We start from the raw sequence: 20,150 nt of genomic DNA, 5'->3' as shown, positions 1-20,150 counted from the left end.
GAACAACGGTGTTAGTTACACTCGAGTCCTGAGATCCGGTTTTTCCTCTCAAGCTTGAGAGTTAGACACTCGTGCTGGCTGATGGTTTCACTTGCTTGGGTGTTTTTTCCCTTTATGAAAGAAAGAGTTTTCCATTTTTTTTCTTAACCAGACCTCTATGGGAAAACTTTGCTTTTAAACTTTTATTTTGGTCTTTGCTAGCTGATACTCAGTATTTCAATTTCTTGTTCGTTGGTGCTTTTCCCTTTTTTTCCTTTTTATGCTGGATGTGCTTTTTTTTTAGTTTCTTTGGCTAGTCTGGCTTCTAAATGTTCTTTAATTGGAGGAAGGGGGATGTGAGTGAATTGGGAAAAGCTAAAATATGAGAATCTGGGGACTATTTTGTGTCAGCTTCTCTAGTGGAATCTTGTAAGCCAAAAGGGAAGAGGAAAGTAAAAGTGATCGAATGGAGCTCAGGGTGCTTTGCTTTGTTGGAGGCAGAAAAGGAAAAATATTAAGAGGGAGTAAGATTTTATTTCACTTATATTTATCTTCTTTTGAGGTTGAAAGATAAACCAACATTTTTAAATGTTTCAGTTTAAAATGCCAAGCTCTTCTTTTTCTCTTCAGCTGGCTCCATTAAAAAAAAAAAAGTTCTTTAAAAAAAAAAAAAGCAGCAGCAGTTCTCTAGTTTTGGAGCCAGAAGTAGTGGTGTGTGTGGGCAGAGAGGCCTTGCTGCTCTTCCATCAGCCGTTCCTGCCTTCTCTCTGCGGACCATAAAATTAGAAAGGCTCCGATGTCCGTTTAGTCTGATTGTCTGGGTAATGCGGGCTGTTGAAATCAAGAGAGGCTCTTTGTGAATTAGCCGCCGTGCCGCTCGTGGCTTGCTCAGCCTGTGGATTCTGGCCTCTGGTGTATAATTGAGGAAAGTAATTGTATTTGAAGAAGACCTAAATCTCTTACCCAGGTGTGTGCTTGTCCCCTGGGTAGATGTTGGGGAGGTGAGCTGTCTTTTGCTGCTAGCAAGTGATCTGTGGACTTTTGACGGTCGTAGGCTAGGGTTTGAAAAATCACAGCATCTTAAACTTTCAGGAGCTATCCCTGCGAGACCCTGAGGCTCTCTGTCCTTTTCCTCCCTTGGGAATTGCCCAGGCGACCTGCCTCCTCCCCCAGAGCTGGCTCCTTGCCTTTCCCAGGAGCTTTCATCTTTCTCATTCAATTCACTGTCCAGGAAGATGTTATTTGTTGCATCTTTCCTGAATTTGGTTTTTATGCACAGTGACAAGTCTGGCCACGGAGAGCACAGGTCTGTGGTGAGGGAGGGAGAGCCAAGAACAACTAGAACTGGGTATAATTGAAAACTATCAACTTTGCAGCAAAATAGGACATTTAAAGCATGTGGTTGTCTACTTGAGGCTTGAGATAGTTCCTTGGATAACACCCCATGGAGATTTGGATCTTCCAGTTCTAAGTAGTCATAGAGGAGAAACTGGCAAAAAGTCTCCTGAGTGTCTGAATACTGGGGAGTTATCTTGGCTGCAGTCCGAAGGTGAAATGACAGCAGAACTGGGTGATTTTTCTCTGGAGGTGCTACTTGCTGCTGCAGTTCTGTACCATCTGATGTGGTTGCTGGTTGCTGTTCTTCCCCGAAGATGTCCTAGAGTGATTTCAGAACTTGAAATGTTCTTGGAATACTCTGCATGTTCCATGCTTCCTGCTTTTCCCTTTTAGGTGCCTGTTTTCCTGGGAAGTTTGGCTGCAGTGGGGGTCTGTGTCCTGGAGGGACAAGCGATGTCCCATGAGATGGCTTTTGGGTAACAGTAATAGCCTAGAGCCCCTGCCGAGTGGGAGACCAGCGCAGAGAGCGGTGTGCCCACCCAGGTGAGGTACTTGGGGAACATTGCAGCTGCGCTCTGAAACTCCCTTTGGCAAGCGATGTGCACTGGGATGCTCTCGCCTGGGCTGAGACAGCACGGAGCAGTCAGGGGCGTGGGAGAGGCCTGCGCATCGGGAGGACAGAATAATTCGGGAGGGAGGCAGATCTAACAGGGAGCAAATGCCCACCACAGTGGCAGACAGCACAGACAGAATATCTGCTACTGCCCTACACGTCCCGGTTGGATCAACTTCAGGCAGATTCTCTATGAGCCCGTGGGTGAAATTTGCTGTTCCCTTCCCCAATGTCCTGCCATCCCCTTGGGCCGTTGGTATCTGCTGGTGTTGGCCAGACATTGCCTGAGCTGCTCTTAAACTGCAGCTGGTTTTGCAGGTTCCCAGTTACTGCACAGTTGTTCTTACTGTGTTTATTTTAGTGGTTATAAACTGATTTTTAAAAAGGAGTTGGAACTTGAGCCGGAAAGTCTCCTTTTTCTTTCCCTTCATGATTTGGTTGAGAAACTGCACCATAGGAGGTAGCAGCTGAGCCCTTCAATATTGCCCCCCCACTTTGAATTTTCTGAGATGTGGTTTGCCAGGGATTCAGGGGCAGTTGTCCTGTACCTTGATTTTTTTTTTCTGCTCTTAATCAAGTAAAATTAGGAACTTGGCTAGGGAGTGAAAAGCTTGAAGGAGACTTTTTTTCTCATAGCATTTTGTTTAGCCTGAATGTTTGCAGTCAGAGAGCTATGTTTCTTTTTTTAAAGAGACAGCAAAAAGCTTCTTTAGGGCAATATTTCAAATTCCTGTGAGGTTCAGAGTTGCGTTTGGAGCTAGAAGGTGCCACTGTTGACCAAAACAGTTTTACCATGACTGTCATCCTGCTTTGTACAGGGCCAAGTCCCTCACGGTGATTCTCATAGTGGGTTCAAGAACTATGGGTTGAGGTGTCGGTAATCTTTTTAAAAAGTAGTAAGTAGCTTTAGTGAAGAGACAAATTGAGGGAGAACCCAGTGTGGTTAACTTGATCCTCTGCTCTCATGATAATGAATGTGTGTTGCCTTTCCACTCTGATCTTTGCTTCCTTCTGTTTGTTTGGTAACAGTTACTTTTGCAAGTTGAACTGAAAATAGGTGCTGGAAGTGGTGAATAATCACTTCACTTTGAATAATCCATGGCTGGGAAGAGCCAAGGTTTCAGTCCTCCTGATCTCTTTTGTTAGAGACAGGCTAGCTGCTTTTTTTTTTCCTTTTTTTTTTTCCCCTCCTGTATGCTGTGTTGAACACTGAACAGTGATTTCTATGCAAGAATTTTAAGGAAAGCCTTTCAAAGTACTCGAATGACCAACTAGGGGCAGCTAAGAAAGGGTTGCCTGGGAGATGCTGTTGAGAGCAGCTAATGCAGGGTGTGACGGCTTTCATGGAAGAAAGTGAAGAAAGGCAGGATCGTGATTTGATCTTCCCTGCCTCCCCTCTGGGGTGCAAGAATGGTGGCCCTTCTTCTGAAAGCTCAGAGGATGCAAATGTGACTGAGTTGGTGGGCACAAGAGTTGTGCTGCTTGTTCTACTCACCGCAGTGCTCCTAAAGGAACAAGGTGTGGCTGGCCCTGCAAAGACGAACTGATAGTTTAATCTGGGAATCAAACGCTGCACTTCATTTCCTACGCTCTTTGCAGTGCGTGTGCTTTCCCGAGGCTTTCACCGGGAAGGGAGGGATGTTTCCTGATGGGGATGTGGCACGGGGAGGAGTGTAGGGCTTCCAGATGCTTCTGCAGCATCACCAGAAACTTACGTAAAATTTGGTTATGTCACTTTAAGCAATCTGAGGGTAAAGCTGGCTTTCCAGGGAGCTTATTGTTTGTTCCCTTACTCCTCTTCAGAGCTTCCACTGTACTGGTTATTCCTCTCTTTGGGTACTTGTCTAGGGCCCAAGTAATGATTGTGGGGAGATGCTGAAATACATACCCAGAAATTAAGAAACTCTGTCTTATGCATTTAGGTCACCACCGTTGCATGTTGAATGGATTGCTTTTCCGGCTGCTACTCAACTTGTAGCTCTTGAGTTTGTTCTTTCGCTCTTCCAACGCCTGCTTAAAATGAGTTTGCACGAAAATGTGAGTGCTTTCAGGCTGTGGAGAATGTGATGCTCCAGTTAGGTGTTGGCAAAGTGTCGTGCTGTCTGGAGTTGTGTGGGAGGAGAAATGATTTCTTGGTTGTGCGACCCCAATGGGGAGAAGAGCAGCTGGGGTTTAACAAACTGGTTAAAATTATATAGGCCCCCAAATTCTCCAGAGACATCTCTCCTTTCCTAGAAGCTTCCTTTAACAAGCTGATTTCTCAGGCTGATTGCTTGCAGATGAGATCATGCAGTGTGTTTTGCAGGGAAAAAATCTGAACTTAGACTGGTGAGCCAGAAAGTTTTAACACACAAGTCACATGCCCAGTGTCCTCATGGCACACACAAAACACTGGAGACTGCGAAAGCATCCGTTCTCAGGGCGGCTTTGTGCTCCAGCAAAAGCTTTCTGAATATAAAGAATACCAAGGGATGCTCTCAAGTGCTGGGTCCTGTTGCTTGGACAGCAACACGAGATAGCAAGGAAGTATTTCATCTTTCTTTAGCTCTGTTTCTCTCTTTAGTGTGTGTGGTGTTGGGATAAGCCCAGGCGAGGGAAGGCTCTCATCTGCCTTAATTCCACAGACGTTTTTCTGCTGGCTTCAGCAAAGGAATTTATGTAGAATGATGATATTTCTGCTGTTAATGCATGAGAACATTCTGAGCAGGAAAGACTTGATGCTAATGTTCTGCTGCGGAGGATCCCACCAGTCTGGTCCCTCTCAAAAGGGATGCTGCTCTCCATTTCTCTCAATGGCAACTGGGTTAAGGTGTCCTTAATGAAAGGCCTCCTCTTCCAAAATAATCACAGCTATAGTTTAAGAATGTTGAAAATTAAGCAAAGCTGTTCTGAGGTGACGTTGGGTGGTGTTCCCAATGTAGGGGAACAAGCTAAAAAGTTTTGTTGCCAATAGCTTTAAAGTACAACTCATTCTCACAGGCAAGGTAGAAGGGCACCTTCCTGATGCCAGGGCCTCTTTCTGCCTAAAATTACTACTTCTTCCAAATTAAGAAGGCATTCATTATGCAAAAATAGATATTTTTTTGGGGGGGAGGGGGAATTTTACTAATATTATAGAAATAGGAGCCACTTGTTCCCAATCTCTCTTTTAAAAAAAAAAAAAAATTGAGTCAGACTGGGTGGGGAAAATTTAAAATCCCAAACCTGCAGTCTGCTCTGCCAACATTTTATGCAACTTGAAGACAGGAATGTATAAAGTGCGATGCGTTAAAACCTCCTACCGTTCCACCTCAACGTTCTTCTGCCTGGAGTGGATTCTGCGGGATGTTCCTGTGAGCTTGCTTTCTGAAACAAATGGTTGAAAGTAAATCTTACAGCTGAACCCAGACTTGGTGGTATTTTTTTTTCCTGTCACTTAAACACCCGTGGAGCAGACATGCTTATCAGAAGGTCTTTCCAATGCATAACTTCACACAGGTATTTTATGGAGGTGGAGTCAAACATACAAGTGAACAGCACCTGTACACGGGTTCCTCAAACTTTGGTGTCTTTGAGTGTGTAGTACAATGCAAGTTAAAATATCTACTTTCTATATCATATTATTTTATTCCCAAGATAAAATAGTTGTGAACATAGGTTGGTTTGATTCCATGCCCTTACTCACTGGCTAAGAATCCCAGGATCCTTCTTTTAATGAAAAGGACTGGTAAAACACTTGTTGCTCTGACGGATTGTGGTGAGGTTGTATATTTTTTGTAGCAGCTCAACCGTTTCATTCTTCATGTTGCTCCTGGATGGGATCCTGCTGGCTCTGTTCGCAGGCTGGCTGTCCACCTGGAGACTGGCTGATGGTCGCCCCGGGGTTGCTGGCTGGGTCGAGCTGTGCATACACATGGGAGGCGATGATCTGTACCCCGAAGAGTGTTGCCTAAACCTTGTTTTGTCCATGAAGCTTCAAGTATGGAGCTGTTAAAACACCAGCCCACTCAGAACTAATGCTTGCAGAATGCATGAGCAAGGAATTAAACTGGGTGGAGTTGTTCCAAAATTTGGATTTGGGGCCTGTCTGCTCCTAATGCAGCCGCTCTCTGGGTGTTTGCTTGGAAGAGCTCCCGGCATGGATGATGCTCTCCTGACCTGATTTGACTTTCCTTTCTTGATGCTTGGATATTGTGCCCAAACTGTCTGCAAAACTCTGCAGTGCAGAGCTCTGGTGCCTGATGAACCTGAAACAAGTCTACTCCTGTCAAGAGATGGTCGGGAGATGATCAGCTCATATGTGCTGTGGGAGATGGAGAGGGTGAGAGGACAAGAGGAGAGACAGACAGACGAAGTAAACAGTTGTGTTTCTTCCCCAGGACTGTCGTACGTCCTGAGTCTGCCAGCTGCAATTTGGAGGCCAGGAGAATAGGGTGGGGTATTTTCTTCCAACCAGATGAATATATGCAGTGAAAATGAGAAGTTACTTTGGTTTCTCTGGGAATAGCATTTAAGGTGTGAAAAAAGTCCCACCCATCAACAATGAAGAGCTGCTGAAGAACGAGCAAATACAGAGACAGGGCCTGCAGCGTAGACCATGTTTGCAGCTCTTTTTCCTTGAAGGATGAGAATCTGGGCATGGTTTTGCTGCATGTATGATTTGGTAGTGGTATCAGTTATTTGTGTTGCCTTCTTATGGGGAGCTAAACTAGTCAAGCATCAGGTTTTGTTGTCTGTCTGTATTAGTGCTGTGTTATTTCACTTGTGTTCATTTGTTTCTGCCTGTCAAAAAGTAAAAATAAAATGAAAAAACACAACAACAACAACAAAAACCCACAAAAACCACCACCCCCACCCTCCCACCTGTAGCAGAAATAGCTGGGGTACTAGTTTTCTCTAATATGAAAATGTCAGCCTATAATGAGTGCTTTTTCACTAAGCTCAGGGCTGTTTCTACTGTTCCTGACAAGCTGTCACATCTTCATGCTGGGTAATGTGATCTTCCAGGCATGTTTATCTTTCTTTTCTGCATTTATAGTGGAGCTGAGCTGGGGGTGCTTGTGAGAACATGTGCAGCCTGAGCCTCCAACGCCATGTTATTGTTTGGGATGAGGTGTTGGCCATGTGCGCTATGATTCAGCTGCCGAAGAGAACAAATCGGCAGGCTAGCAGAGCTAGCCATGCAGTAAGCTCCCTTGCTGTTTCCCTGGACAAGGGTCCCAATGCTGTAAATTTATCTTGTGGACTTTGTTTTTAAGTGCATGTGTTTTGCATTTGTCTGGATTGTGATGGATATTATTCAAATAACCCAACTTCCCAAAATGTCTTTCCGTTGGTTTGATGCCATCCATCTACATACTCAGCAGCAATCTTACATTTTCTCTCGTGCTTTGGGACAACCTGGATGTGGCTCTATCCTGGGAAAATGAGCTTTGCTGGCCAGTGCCATGCGGAGATGCCATGGGTCAATCCCGGCAGCATGGTGGGCAGACAGCTGGGAGGATCAGCACTGATGGCAGTTTCTCTGGTGGCCAATGACCCTCTCTCATCTTGGTGCCTGTGACTGCTTCCCCATCACCCTCCAGACAGAGCACCTCACGTAGACATGCTGCCTTCTTCCCGAGGACTGAATCCACCAGCGATTAGATGTGGTTCAGTCTCTGCTACGGCATTTTTTGGCCTCATCCCAGTACTGGAAGGACACCAAATAGCAGCAGTGCTTCTGAGACCTCCCTAGAGTGAAGACTTATAGTGGGAAATTATTTTTCTAGTTGCTTCTAATGTATTGAGAGCTATTGGCTGTCTTGCTTTTAACCTGTATTCTTGGAATTATTGCAAGCTTTTGCATTTGAATACATAGCTGAAGTTAAATGCCAAAAAGAAATCTCTTACGGCGGGTGTTAATTTGTTCAAGGACAGTCTGACGCAGTGTACTGACCCTTTGAGACCTGTGCAATACATCAAGGCACGGATACTGGTACTCCAGTGTCTCTGCCAGTACAGAATGAGCCCCGATCATGTCAGTGCCGACGTCTTTGTTAACGAAACTTCTAATAGCATCTAGAAAGATCTCTTCAGAGAAACTCAAAATGAGTCTTTCATAAAACTGTTGGCCGTAATTATTCTGCCTGTTCTCATTTGCTATCACAGAGTGATGGAAATACTGGTTCGAAAGGACATCTGGAGGTCTTCAGCCTGACCTCCTCCTTGAAGTGGGACCATCTCCAGTATGTGATCAACTCAGCCATGGCTTTGTCTGGCCAAGTCTTGAAAACATCCAAGGATGGAGCAGTGTACCATGCCGGATCAGTTTTTGTTTGTTTTTGCTTGAGAGTTGTACCTAGTGATCCACCTTACAGTGTGGGTTATGCATTTAGGTTTGAATTACCTCATCCTGCAGGTTTAAAAACATTTAAGTGAACTGTTAGGAAATGTCCCGGTAGGGCTAATAATGTAATGTGTAATGTATCTGAATTCTTCTGTCTTTTCCGTGCTAGTATGGGAAATATGAGCAAACCCTAGTGCTGTTTCTGCAGGAACAGGCAGGGATCCTGTTAAATGGTGTTCTCATGTTTGCACGGGGTAAAGCAGCACTTGCAGGACGTGTCCTGTTGCTGGAATGAGCACATGGGTGTTTTCCGCTCAGCATTAGCCGTGGTGTTTGTCCAGATATGAGTGAGGCTCATCAGGAGGTGCAGGATGAGGACCGCGAGCATCCCTCGCCCCAAGGCCGAGTGTGGGATTGGGTGCCAGCCAGCTGTGCGCCCAGGCTGAGGCCACACATACACAAGGCATGCAGTCGCCTTTTATTTTACCCTCCTCAGCCCCTCGCAGTGGGAGGAGAGGGTTTACTGCAGAGTCTGCTGTGTTGATTTCCAAAAAAATACCGGGTCATGAGATGAGTGTGCCTGTTGGAGTACACATCGAAGTTGCCCATCGTCATCCTGAGTATTAATGGGAGCAGAACAGCTCTCTACATCTGGGAAGTAAACATGCCTTCAGAAATGCCACAAGCTTCTGGACGCAGTGGGTGTCCATGAATGGCACGTAGTCAGGCCCGAGCAGAGGCCTGCTGCTGCGTCTGGGCTGGGCTGGATTTCTTCAGACAAAACTGCAGATTGCAACACCCTTATGCTTACTTAGGCCAGGAGGCCTTGCTTGGAAGGCAAATGGCTGAGGTGCAAGGAGCTGCTGAGGAGGTGGAAGCTTTCCTAGCCAAGGCCTTGTTGCTGGACTCAAATCTGGCTGCATCCCTGGACTCTGCATCCCATCGTGTAATGGGGAGATTCAGAAAGGATGTGTGTGCTCACTGGCACTGAAAATGAGAGCTCCTGTGGGCTGGTTGTGATCTTGCTTGGCACTGCCTTTTGCTCTGGAGATTCCTGTTGTAGAGTGCAAACCAGCCGCTGTGTCGATGAGTCTGGTGGTGTGGAGAGAGCAGCGGTGTCCTTGGGTGGGTTATGAATTCTCACTCATGCTGTGCAGAGGGGCCCTTTGGTATCCTGCCCATCTGAACTGCACACCCAAGAGCACGCTCCTGCCTTTTGTTTCCATACCAGAGCCAGGAAAAAAGGGCTGGGAGCGTGGGCTTCTGCACTCCTGGTTATTTGAAGATGATAGTCCTTGCTGAGGAATCACAGAAATGTGGCAACTACTGTTGTCAGCTGCTCTCTGCGTGGTAGCTTTGGACGAAAGTGCAGAGGGCAGGTTTGGGGTTGTATGGCCGGAGGGTCCTGGAGCAGCAGCTGTACAGGACTTCAGGGATGTCAGCTAGAGGCTGACAGCTCTTGTTTTCTCACCAGTTCTTCCATGTACCACTTATTTTTGCAGGGGTCTGTCTTTATGCATTGCTGGTAGAGGAGCTGTAACAGCATCGCTGCCACAAGCTGAGCTCTGCCCGATCGGTGGTTTGCTTGGTTCAGTGTCGCTTGCTGGGAAGAGCAAATGGCTGGTGCCAAATCTCTCCCTTCCCACGTGCTGTTCCCCCTCACCGAAGCATATAGCCAGTGCTTATGGTTTGCTTTGGCTTTCTGCTCATATTCTCCATGACTCTGGAATAAAATCTCCAGTGAAGGAAGCTGATTAGCTTTTCTCTGAGCTGGATTTGGAATTAATACTCAGACATTGGTCTTAGGTCCCTACAGCTTGTAGTTTTTGAGGTGAAATATGGCAACACAGATTCACCTGGCCAACTTCTGGGAGAGAGGAACAGTCTTGGGGAAGTGTCATTGCAGGTGAGACAGCAGGGCTTTGTCCCTAGCAGTCCTGGGACCTGTGCAACTCTGCTTGTCAGAGCTCTCCTTACGCCGCCTTCCTTACTCCAAACTCGTTTCAGGGATGGAGGGCAGAAAGAGCTGGCCTGCTGCAGTGCTGGGGGAGGAACACGTGAAGGACAAGTCTCGGAACTTTTGGCATTATCTAGTGCTTCAAGAAGAAAGGTCAGCTTTGAAAGAGGCCTTGTGCCTGCTGAATGTATCGACTGCGTCCAGGGACTAGTGTTGGAAGCCCAGAGCAGAGGCTCGCTAGCCCGTGGGAGTTGAGCCCTTCCTTGCAGCGACAGCAATTCTCATCTGCAGCGCTCACTGTTGTAGAACACCAGAGGGTACTTGGCTCATCGTGCAGATGAGAGTAAGGCAGAGAGGTTGGAGATGTCCTGCTCGGGCTGGTCCCAGCGTCCAGGGATAGGGAGGGATGTCTGTTTGCAGACAATAGTTTTCTCTGCCCCTTTCTCACAGTTGCATCAGCAAAGATGGCCAGGGAGAGTGTTTACAAGCGTGTCCTTGCTGAGCAGTGCTCTGTGCCAGGAGTTTACTCCTCATCTAGATGACGCATTCGCTGCAGCTTTGTCATTACAACAACTAAAGCTAAATTGATCTCGCTCCACTTGTTCTGACCTCGGGGTGTAAGTACTACTATCCTTCCTTCTGCTCTCATCCCCATCTTTGTGGCAGTCCACGAGGTAGCACCTGGGGACCGTGTTGTTTAAAAGACAGGACAAATGGGAGGCTGCTGCTGTTTGGATCTTTCCTGGTAGTATTAAAGCTCCGAGTGAGATTTTAGGGGCTGGGGAGGAGTCATCACTCCTCTGTTGCAACCTTCCCAGCCATTTTCATCCCTGGGAGAGTGAGTTGTGGCAAAGTAGTGTTGAGGCCTCCTCTGCTCCGGTGTCCCAGTGGGACAGGGCTTCACTGAGCAGCTGCCTGTGCACCCAGAAACAAGCAGCCTGGCTCAGCTGCAGAACTTTGTCTGTTGAGGGCACGAGGATGTATTTATCCCATGGCTGGGCCAGAGGTTGTGCTTGTTTTAGTGATTTAGGAAGTCACTGAGGGGCAAAGGAGACACCGTATTGCTGTAGTATTTTTCCTCTTGAGGACTCTCATCATTTCTCTTCAGAGCAGGAAGGGCTTCCTTGGCATGGGGTTGGGACGTGTGCAGTGGAGGACGAGCACTTGTCTTGTGCCCAAAACCCCCTGTTGTCTCTCATACTGCTTAGGGAGGGTCTGTCCCACGTCAGGTGTCTGTGTATGTCACCACATGTGCTATTTGGTCATCTCTGAGCCTTCCTCTCTCAGTGCAGCTCTGGTCAGCACCTTGTCTGTAAGGGTGATTTGTCGGTATTTCTCAGAGGGTCTCCCACTTCCCAAACTTGCTTTCCCCACTGTGCTGAGCTCTGTCCTGCTTCCCTCTTTTCCCAGGTGTGGGGTGGCTTTCTTTGCAGTGGAAGGATGGTACTAGCAGAGCTAGGCTGAGCAGATGTTTGAGCTGGGGTAGGGTGGGAGTGAATGTGCTCTCTCACTACGGGTGAGGACAGAAGACGGCTGTAGGGTATAAACAAAGCACTCTTACAGCAGGCTTCTGTGTTGCATCAAAAGTTCCTGGAAAGGTGAAGGTGGGACCTGGTTTTCACAGCCTATCGCTGAAAGAATGAAAGCTTGAATGTGTACAAGTCCAGCCTCCTTAGTGGGACTGTGGTCTTCAACTCCTTTGTCCCTGCGTAGCCGGAGACTGCTTAGGTGATGTCCTGGTCCTGACTGACGTGAAGCATTGGTGCTTACTGGGGTCATTGAGACCAGCTGTGGCCTTCTCTGGTAAAGGTGTGAAGAGGTCCTGCCATAGCGGGGCTAGGCAGGCATCTAGAAGGCAAGGAGAATAAGGACCATGGGGCAGAGCCACTGTAGAGGGATGGGTGGCCTGGTGGTATTGCTGGGGTGACCTGTAGTGCTGCTGCAGGAGAGGCCTGGCAGAAGAAACTTTTAGCTGCTATTCTAATTAGTTTTTTCCTTATTCTCATTTGGACATGTATTCCCATCTCACCGTTGGTAACTGGGGGCAGCTCTCTGGCCACAGGGCACAGATCTGGTGTGTGTCTCTTCGCATCCATTTCTACAATGTGATGATGTAGCTCTTCCTCTGCAAGAACCTTGTGCTCGGTACAGAGGAGCGATCTGCTTAGAAGTTCAAGGCCATCAGACTGTCTTTAGCGGTTTGTCCAGTTGTCTTCAACATGCTCATCGGTGTGTTTTCATTTATTTCTCCCAGTGCCGCCTAATCATATAGTGGCTCTGGGACAGCAAGAGGCAACTTTGGGATTTCAGTGTGAACTGTTCACCGGTTCATCACCCGTGAATTTCAAATTTCTGCTTTACTGCTCAGCTTCACCCAAGTATAGAGGCTATTTTTAAGCACCGGAAGAAAAAGCTGGTTTTAAGCCCCTTGAAACATGTCTGGTTTGTAAACAATTAACTACACTTTCACAGCTTTTTTTTTTCTGTTTTGTGCGACCACCTCTTATCTCCTCTTACAATACTTTTGAAATATTTCTGGAATTCAGGATACTATATAGATGCCTTAAAACCAGCCAAATTATCCCACATTGGGATAAACAAGCTTTCATTTCTAAATTTGTATATGGAATTTAGTATCTGCTAATGGCTCTTCATTTATTAATTGACCTGATCTTTTCTGAAGCCAAACACAATCTGTTGGAGGAACTATAAAAATGCCAGCCCTGGCCTGAGCTGGTTCTGCTCCCTTGCCGTTTGGAAACACTGCAGAAAGCTGTTCTGTGGAGAACCAAAACAGGGTCTGTTGATGTTATTTCTAGTCCTTTCAGAAGATGACTTACTGGTCACATGTGCTGCTATGAGGTCATTAGGAAATCTCTCAAATATACAATTTGAGCACTGATGATGCTATTGCAGAAGTATGCTCCCTCTGCGATGTGAGATGCAAAACTCTCTGAAGTACTTCAGTTTGTAATAGCTCTGAGTGGGATCTGTTATTGTGCATATTTGGGCTCGTTCCAGTGAAAAAAAGGTCTGTTTTCTGCTTTGCTTTATGCCTAGATTGATTAGTGAATGTATACCGTGGGATCGAGTTACGTTTCAGAGGGCGTCCAGCAGAGAGCCTATTTCTGTGCTGAAGGCAACAGTGAGTAACTGCAGGATCAGCAGTTTTCTAGCAGTGCTTTGTGCCTCCACCACACCGTCCTTCCCCAGGGAAAGGAACTCCTCAAAGCCATTTTTGCAAGTTGGGCCATTGCTCTTCCCGACGCTGCGGGGGAATGAGGAGCTTTCTCTAGACCCTTGATGTTGCTTCTGTGACATGCATCTATCTGCTTTGATGCTTTTATCGATGTCCCTCCTGGACTCCCTGTTCTCGTATGTCCAGAGGTACCTTCTGCCACCACAAACTGCCCTGTGTCCTCCAAAGGGAATCCTTTGATCCCAGTTTACTCCGAAGGCCTGTGATCCAGCTTGGTCCCCATGCATCGTTATATTGAGAGGGCAGGCATCCTTATTTTGGCAGGAGAGGGCCTTGTGAGTGTGTTATCTGAATCAGTGACACCCTTTTGGAGTAGGGCTTCCCAAGCAGGGAGAGTTCTCATGTCTTTCCACCTCCACCCTACTCGTGTTTCTGTCCCAAACCCTGTATGAGCCTTAGGGATTGTCCCATCTCTCTGAGCTGATTAACACACTTGAACATGGAAAAATTACCCAAAGAGGGGGGGAAAAGTAAATAGTTTTCTGTTCTCGGTACAGAAGGCGATTGTGTGGCTGAGATGGGGTAAGGAGGCAGGGAGGAAGATGGAAGCAAGGTGGCATCTGACTGTACATGTGACTATGTCTTATAGCTCGCAGCTGTATTTTCCAGTTGGGGCTTACTGTGGGCACAGTGGTTCACGTCTGCTTCCTTTTTTTTTTTTCTTTTAAATACCTGAATTGCTGCCGTCTCTGCTTCTCAGCCTCCTGCTATGGAGTCTCCGTGAGTGTCACTTCTGGACAACACCAGCATCCACTTCCCACCCTGGCACTGCTCTCGCAGCCCTGCACTGCTGGCCCCAGGAGGACACTACCCCTGCTGGGGTGTCCAAATGGGGCATCACACCCCTTCCCTTGTCCAGCAGGCTTCTTGCGGGAGACAGGCCAGCACCTGCGTTTCCCAGCAGGCAAGTAGCAAAGCACTCGTGCTCTTCAGTTTCCCTCTGCTGTTGTGGTTCCTGCTGCTGATCCCCTAACCGGGGCCTTATACCAGTGACTGCAGGTGATGTTCCTCTCAAATCCCAGTGGCCCTGTCACCCAGGTGAGCATGGCCCCAGGCTGCCACACTCAGGGCTCTCCAGCAGCCACAGCAGTAGCTTTGCAATAGAGCTCGGCCATGGTGCAAGAGGTGGAAGGGCTGTGCGGCCGAGGAGCAGTTTTGCAGCCCCGTGGCTGTGCCTTACTGATGTGGGGGTGGTCTCCCTGAGGTGCCTGCAGCCTGCTGGTCCCCTTGGCCATGTTGGTGCCTCCCGTGGCTCAGTCTGCTGCGGTCCTGCTTGTCCTACCACCATGAAGCCTCAGCAATGTCACCTGTCTGTGAGGTTCCCACTGTCACCCATGGTAATTATCTCCCCCCAAGTGCCACATTCTGGTACTGAATTTTGTATTTTCCCTCTATTTCTGTATTTTTAAGTGAAAAGGAAATGAACGTGATGTCATGCAGCTGACAGATGTATCTCACTGCTGTGGGACCCCAACCCGAGGAAAGCAATAGGGGTGAGCTGTTGTGATGAACACGCATTGAGCCCCAGTGCCACTGCTGGGCTCTCTGTCTTCCAGGAAAGACTTGGGAAGCCAAAGTCCAGATATCTGAGAAGTGTCCCATCGGCCAGCCTTGCTTAATAAATGACTAGTTCTGTCTTTGCTTTTTGCCTTTCCCCATGGACGGCACAGGCTGGCAAAGGCGGAATGCAAGGAGCACGGTGCCGGGATTTCTCCTGCAAGCGCAGTCAGCCGTGTTAAAGAAGAAGGTGCAAGCTGGCTCGGCGGTGCTGTGCCGGGGCCTGGCTTGCCCCTGGGACTACACGGGCCCTGCTTCCTGAGCAGGAGAGCTGCTTTATGTTGTGGTTTTACTAAATGAATTCAAAGCTTGGCCTTCCTCCAGGCAAAGTCTGGGCCAAGTGCCAGCGGAGCAGCCCCTGGGGAGAGCACTGGAGCAAGGAGGGGCCAACAGCAGGGAAGAGCGGAGGAATCCAAGAAGGCAGATTTGCCTAGAAAACAGCTCTGTTTCCATCTGCTCGGTCAGGAGTTGCTATAGGAACTGGGATGATAGAGGCAGGGCCATCTCCCAGGCCTGTCTGTGTGTGCGGAGGGAGGGAGGAGGGAGGAGTTACTCAAGTTTGAACATATCGTGTGCTGGTGGAAAGTTGCAAGGAATGTCGAAACTACAGCCTGGCTCAAGCTATGGAGTTCAAAAGAGACATGGCAGTTGTTCCCTGTGCTCATCAGGCCCTGGGCAAGGCAGGTAGGGTCCTTCCAGCGTAACATGGCTCTCAGCTTGCGATCAGTTCCCCCCTCCCCGTGCTTCTGTCCTTGGCTAAAGCACAAACGCCTTGGAGACTTGCTGGAAATGGAGGGGGGTTTGTAGAGGTGGCAGCGCTGGGAGGTGAAGGCTTTCCTCCCTGGCTGGCAGGGAGACGGTGGTTCTTTGCGCCCTGTTTTTCTGTGGGAGGGTTCACGGATCACGGGTATTCCCGCAGCGTTGCATGCCCGGGGCCCTCTGGGACCCACGGGATCTTTTGTTGTGTAGAAATGTGAAGCTGGATAATGTCTTTCCCCTGGACAGAAGTGGTTTCTGGGGCTGCGGCTCTCTGGGAAGCCCATGGTGTTTGGGCTCTCAATCAGACATGCTTGCCGAAATGTTTCAGGGCTAGGGCTGAGTCAGATATGCTAAAACTGGTGCTGGCTTGTGGATGGTGAGAAAGTGGGGGGGGGGGGGGGACGTGCTCCGGCCTCTGAGCCCCAGCAGCTCCTGCCCCTTGCAAGTTTTGTGGCTGTGCATCGCCTGCGTTCACTCACCTTTTCTCCCGAGGAGATGCAGACCTCCCTGTCCCCTCTGGATACGCCTACTGCAATTTTTGTCACTGTCAGACTTTCTCAGACTCGCATTTAGCCTAAAACAGGAGTGTGAATATGCAGGAAGTTGCTCCTGAGAGTCCTTGTTGTTAGGGTTAAACATGGGGCTTTCCAGTAGCAGCCCTTCCAGATAAAATCTGATTATTTCCCCAGTAAACCCATTTTTTCAGGTGCTGAGAACTTTCCAAAATAGCCGTGTGTTTCCACCAGAGCATTCCAGGGTCACTCACTGCTCTGCAGGTATTTATTTAATAGGCTTGGCTGAAATTTCATCTACCCTTTTTGTCTCACTGAGGATAATCTCTGCTTTTAAAAAAAAAAAAAAAGTGGGTAGTGTTGTTTCTTTTTTTGAGAAGCTGCACAATAAGCCGCCGAAAACTGAAATGTGATCTTTATACACAGACTTGAAGCTTGCCAAACTGGATTAGATCACAGCCCACCTACTCAGGCACCCATCTTATCTCAGGCAGCGGCTGCTTGGCACATTGCACATGAAAGCCCAAGAACTTGAATGTAGACAAATGTGGAATAACCTGCCTGTGTAGGAGATAACTGTCTAGTCACATTAATTACTGGTTTGCTTATGCCTGGCTGGATGAAAATTTATATCCAGTGTACTGCTTCTTTTACTCTGCTAATAGAATTGCAGATGTTCTTATTATGTAGATCCACTTCCAGTATTTTATTGAATTACTCCCACGTTGCTCTGTGGCAATATGTCCCAAAGGCTTAGTGCACATGGTATGCCGTGGAATTTCATTTCCTCAGTTTTAATTTGTTGTTTTTTAATTTCAGTTCATTTTCAATATGGAAAAGAGGTAAACGGGATCCTTTTTTTTGGTCTAGGGATCATTATTTCACATACTTCTTTTTTTTCCCCTCATCTCTCCTGTTTCCTGTCTTCTCTTTGCCTCAAACAATCCCAGGATTTTCCTGCAGCTACCTGCTTTCTGTGTAATTGCGAAATCTTATTACTTCTCTAGGGGCTCCTGTTTTCTGGCCTGTCTTGAGAAAATTTGATCTGAATCAGCCATTCTGGCTTTCCATAGCTGTGAAATACTGCTAGAGTTTTTTCAGTGTTCTTTTCCTTTGTTTATAAGCAAAATATTTGGTTTGATTGCTTGACATACATTGTGGTAAGCAAAGATCTTCTCTGAACCGTCCCTAGTTATGCTAGGTATTTTGCTGGAACACTTAGTTAATTGAAATTTCATCTCTGTAAATGAGAAGTTAAATTTTATCTTGTAGAGTTGTACTAGGAAATAGGAAACCCAGCAGAACATGGTTAGACCTGCCTGGAAATCCTCACTGGAGTCTCCAGGCTTGACGCAGCAATTTCAGCTGATCCGTAAGCGTTGCCACTCACTGCTCCCATCTTTGCCAGGCACTTCATAAATTAAACTTTAAAACCACTTTGTGTAGTAAACAAAGTTTGCCCAAGCAGAATGTAACAGCTGAGTGTACCCAGATTTTGCTTTGAGTTGCGTGCACTGGTCCACGCTCTGCTCGGGCTCTGAAGAAACGATACTCACCGAGGAGACAAACTGCCCTGTCCCCTCTGGATCAGGCCAGTGTGCGGTGGGAAGGCAGTGACATCTTCCACTTGCTGAATTTTGGTATTTGGAGTTACTTTCTTCTGTGGAATGCCGTAAGTGATGATAATTTTTGCTTCTTTCTGATATTGGAAAAGTTTCCTTCAGTTTGGTATCTTTTTGTAGATGCATGACATGGCTTTTCAGTCTTGCAAACATTTTTTTGGTAAGGTTAAAGCAGAGCCAGGAGTGCTCCTTGAGCTAAGGGCAAGGTCCGTGTCCCAGTGACAGGTGCACTGAACTTTTGTGTTATGAATATGAAGAGACGTTTTACAAAACTCATAAAGCTTTTGGTAGTATCAGCATTTCTGCAGTGGTTTGATGGAAACTAGATTGCCAGGTAAATTAGTAGATGTTTTGAAATAGTGTTTCTGGTTTGATTTTCACTGAGACATCTCTTAGAGTTTGGCTTCCACCCTTGCAAAAAACCCAGCAGCTTCTCGGCTTGGTGCTGGGTAAGACGTGCTGCTGTATGCGACTTTGCTTCCCTTCTGGTTTTGCAAAGAGTCTATCCCAGTAATAATGTCTTATCTTTTAAAAAGGATCTGCTAGGAGCAATTTGCAAAAAAAAAAAAAGTTGGAGATAAGTAGCTGTTACTGGAAAGTAGGTATTTTTGGAAGGTAGGCAATTAATAAGGAAAGCTAAAGAAGATGGAAGAAGCATAGCAAATATGTCTCAGGGCAGTGAGACATATTTGAATACCTGTATAACAAAATAAATTTAATCAATGGTGTTTATATTCTTGGGAAAGGTTAAAAAAAACAACTGACTGTTGAGAACGATACCGAGAAGTAAAATGTTTCCTGTGTTTGGGGAGAAGCTGGATGATGTACTCTCCTTTGAGGCTATTGAAATACCTTGCGTTGCACTGGTAACGAGGGAGGGTGTTCAACGGAAGATAGCAATTTAAAGTCCTTGAAAATTGAGCAAGATTGGAACCTGTTTGTTTAAAACAGATTGGCAAAGCTGCTTTCTGAATCCTGGCTGCTGATGTGTAATGAATCTGGGAAGACCAAAGAGTTCCAGAGATTTGGGAAAACATAAATGTTGTGGCAATGTTTTAAAATGGAGTGGGAGCAGGTAACTAACAGGCAGTTGAGACTAACCTCTCCAGAGTGAGATTGGGGGAAGCTGGTGCATTACCAAATCAATGTCAAATTAAAGAAAGAACATGCTCAGTGATCCATGTGCTCTGATGGAAAGCAGATCATGTCTGAAAAGTCTTCAGATTGTGGTTTTTAATAAAGATCCTGTGCCGGTTGCCAAAAATAACTGCGTTGACATCATATACCTGGATCTCGACTTAATTTCCCTTCTGTTGACCAAACGCTGCTGCTTTGGGAGCCGGAGTGTGTCGGGTCCCCGGGCAGCTCCTGGGCAGAGGGGTGAAGGCAGGTCCCCCTTGCCCTGGGTAGGGTCTGATCTCTGGCATATCTTTCATGTTCTAAAAGGGCACCTCACCACTCCTGGTACTTGGGGGGGTCTGAGCTGAGAAACACCTTCCTGAGCAGTTTTGGTGGTATCTGGTCTTTATTTGCTGTCAATGTAACCAGTCCCTGTCCTCTCGCTGTGCTAAGAGTGGCAGTATCTCAGTTGCCATTTCGCTAATCAGTACTACATTGAATAAGTTGATTTAGAAAGTGCCACCCGATACCTCTCAAAAATAGTTACCAGTGGGAATGTGATCCATGCAGTCCCTAAACGGAGGGCCATGGAGTGCTGCTCAGCCATGCTCCGGCGTCAGTGTGAGACAAACTCGGTTATTCCCTAGTTTGCCCATGAAGAAACCAGTGGGAGTCATAGCAAAATCTGACCAGAGCTGTTCCACGGCCTGGACAGAGCCTCGGTCTCACCAGTGGTGACTTGGGAGAAAATATTAAGTAACTCAACACTGCAATTTGATTTCACTGAGGAGGTTGATGAAGCCAGAGTGGTTTAGTCAGGACAAGAGAAGGCTTTGGGATACCTAACAAGATAACAGAAACAGGCTCTTTACTGAGGGTTGACAGTGATCATCGACTGAAATAACAGGAGGTTCTGCCTTGGCACAAGGCGGGGTGAAGTCTTCCCTCTGCGGACAGTCAAGCAGTGGAAGAGGTTGTCCAGAGAGGTGGGGGAGCCTCCATCCTTGGAGGTTTTTAAGACCCAGCTGGACAAAGTCCTGCGCAGGCTGCTCTGAAATTGGTGCTAACCCTGCTTTGAGCAGGAGGTGGTATTAGATGCTCTCCTGAGGATCTCCTCCAGCCCGACTA

General features: G+C 47.1%; 1 protein-coding gene across 3 annotated transcripts in view; it reads left to right on the top strand.

The window, feature by feature from the left end:
* LOC104634765 (discoidin domain-containing receptor 2) overlaps window positions 1–20,150 on the top strand; it is a 60,921-nt gene that overhangs the window by 1,131 nt on the left and 39,640 nt on the right. Inside the window, exon 1 of one of the 3 annotated variants that reach the window (XM_075772448.1) lies at window positions 15,541–15,694. The exons of the other annotated variants lie outside the window; for them this stretch is intronic. The gene's annotated coding sequence lies outside the window, so the exon portion shown is untranslated. Of the gene's footprint in view, window positions 1–15,540; window positions 15,695–20,150 lie in introns of those variants that run through there. 3 annotated transcript variants of the gene reach the window in all.

This window comes from Balearica regulorum, chromosome 20 (assembly GCF_011004875.1).
Source record: "Balearica regulorum gibbericeps isolate bBalReg1 chromosome 20, bBalReg1.pri, whole genome shotgun sequence".
NCBI lineage: Eukaryota > Metazoa > Chordata > Aves > Gruiformes > Gruidae > Balearica > Balearica regulorum.
This window is presented reverse-complemented; position numbering and strand designations above follow the sequence as displayed.